We start from the raw sequence: 2,500 nt of genomic DNA, 5'->3' as shown, positions 1-2,500 counted from the left end.
TGCCACAGGGTTCAATTCTTGGGCCGACTCTTTTCTCTGTATATATCAATGATGTTGCTCTTACTGCGGGCGATTCCCTAATCCACCACTACGCAGAAGACACCATTCTGTATACTTCTGGCCCTTCCTTGGACACTTTGCTATCTAACCTCCAAACGAGCTTCAATGCCATACAACACTCCTTCCGTAGCCTCCAACTGCTCTTAAATGCTAGTAAAACCAAATGCATGCTTTTCAACCGTTCGCTGCCTGCACCTGCACGCCCGACTAGCATCACCACCCTGGATGGTTCCAACCTAGAATATGTGGACATCTATAAGTACCTAGGTGTCTGGCTAGACTGTAAACTCTCCTTCCAGACTCATATCAAACATCTCCAATCTAAAATAAAATCTAGAGTCGGCTTTCTATTCCGCAACAAAGCCTCCTTCACTCACGCCGCCAAACTTACCCTAGTAAAACTGACTATCCTACCGATCCTTGACTTTGGCGATGTCATCTACAAAATAGCTTCCAATACTCTACTCAGCAAACTGGATGCAGTTTATCACAGTGCCATCCGTTTTGTTACTAAAGCACCTTATACCACCCACCACTGCGACTTGTATGGTCTAGTCGGCTGGCCCTCGCTACATATTCGTCGCCAGACCCACTGGCTCCAGGTCATCTACAAGTCCATGCTAGGTAAAGCTCCGCCTTATCTCAGTTCACTGGTCACGATGGCAACACCCACCCGTAGCACGTGCATCTCACTGATCATCACTAAAGCCAACACCTAATTTGGCCGCCTTTCCTTCCAGTTCTCTGCTGCCTGTGACTGGAACGAATTGCAAAAATCGCTGAAGTTGGAGACTTTTATCTCCCTCACCAACTTTAAACATCTGCTATCTGAGCAGCTAACCGATCGCTGCAGCTGTACATAGTCCATCGGTAATAGCCCAACCAATTTACCTACCTCATCCCCATACTGTTTTTATTTATTTACTTTTCTGCTCTTTTGCACACCAATATCTCTACCTGCACATGACCATCTAGATCATTTATCACTCTAGTGTTAATCTGCAAAATTGTAATTATTCACCTACCTCCTCATGCCTTTTGCACACAATGTATATAGACTATTTTAATATTTTTTTTATACTGTGTTATTGACTTGTTAATTGTTTAGTCCATGTGTAACTCTGTGTTGTCTGTTCACACTGCTATGCTTTATCTTGGCCAGGTCGCAGTTGTAAATGAGAACTTGTTCTCAACTAGCCTACCTGGTTAAATAAAGGTGAAATAAAAAATAAAAAGTCAGCCAATCCAATGACATCCCCCCTTCTCTCTCTTTCTCTGTCACACTTTCTCTCCCTATTTCTCTCTTTCTCCTCTCCCTTTTCTTTCATCATTCTCCCCCTTTTTCTCACTCACTCCCCTTTTTCTTTCCCTCCCTTTGTCTCTCACTCTCACTTTCTTTCTCTTTGTCTCCCCATTCTCTCCCTCCTCTTTTCTCATTCTCTCCCTCTCCCCCTTCTGTCTCTTTCTCCCCCCACCACCAGTTTTAAACTCTAATTGAACCACACTGGCAATGTTTCAACATGAACGTTGAAACAGTCACCTTCCAACCACAGCCAGGCCACATGTATCTCTAGTTCTCTGTCGCTCTCTTTATCATTTCCCTCTCTGCTGTTTCTCTCCTAGTTCTCTCCTCTCTGTTACTACTCTTCTGTGTTGCTCTGTTCTGCTTCTCTCGCTACTAAATGGGAGTTGGTTATAAGTATCTTTGGCCAGGCCATGTTGTAGAGAGCGGGGAAGGGGTGGGAACAAAGACCAGGGAAGAGCAACTTCAAACAGCAGGGAGGAGTCCAAAAGCTTATTACACTACATTTTAGTCTAGAATCATTCCTTATAATAATCAATTAAAGTTCTCTACAACTATAACTAAAGTCAAAATGTCACAAAACAGCAGTTTTTGCATTTGATCACTGATCACTTTCTTTCTTACCAAATAGCACATTTTTACGTAAGGTACACGATTTAAAATCCCCATGTTAGGGTATTTTTGACGTAGGCTTCACAACATTTCCTGCTACGTTTATGCATGAGGACCTTTAGTGAAATGCAGCCCCAGAGCGTGTCGGGTTTCAGTGAGTGGGTGGGGTTTTGTGCGAGGGCTTTTGTTACGTCATTATGTTTTACTCCTATCAACGTCCTAGACGGGACAGTGTACTCGCATATCACCCAGCATACGTTGCAACTCTGAAGCAGAGGTTAGGAATTACAACACACAAGGTAGCCATTATTATCCCTACCAGTTTCATGTCTATACAATATCCTGTGGGAACCTTCTGCCAGGTGGTTTGAGCCTCAGAAGGTCTGTTTGACTCAACCAGGATCCGAAACGTCAAGGGGCTGTGCTCTATATATGAGGGCCTCTCCTACGTCTGTATTGTGCTCGCTTCGGCAGCACATATACTAAAATTGGAACGATACAGAGAAGATTAGCATGGCCCCTGCG

The 2,500-nt window shown here is 44.0% G+C and overlaps 1 pseudogene; it reads left to right on the top strand.

The window, feature by feature from the left end:
• Window positions 1-2,433: 2,433 nt before the first annotated feature.
• LOC124029712 lies at window positions 2,434-2,500 on the top strand (annotated as a pseudogene; the record flags this gene model as incomplete).

This window comes from Oncorhynchus gorbuscha, unplaced genomic scaffold, assembly GCF_021184085.1.
Source record: "Oncorhynchus gorbuscha isolate QuinsamMale2020 ecotype Even-year unplaced genomic scaffold, OgorEven_v1.0 Un_scaffold_7380, whole genome shotgun sequence".
NCBI lineage: Eukaryota > Metazoa > Chordata > Actinopteri > Salmoniformes > Salmonidae > Oncorhynchus > Oncorhynchus gorbuscha.
Note: the sequence above shows the minus strand (reverse complement) of the source record. Positions and strands in the feature narration are given on the sequence as shown.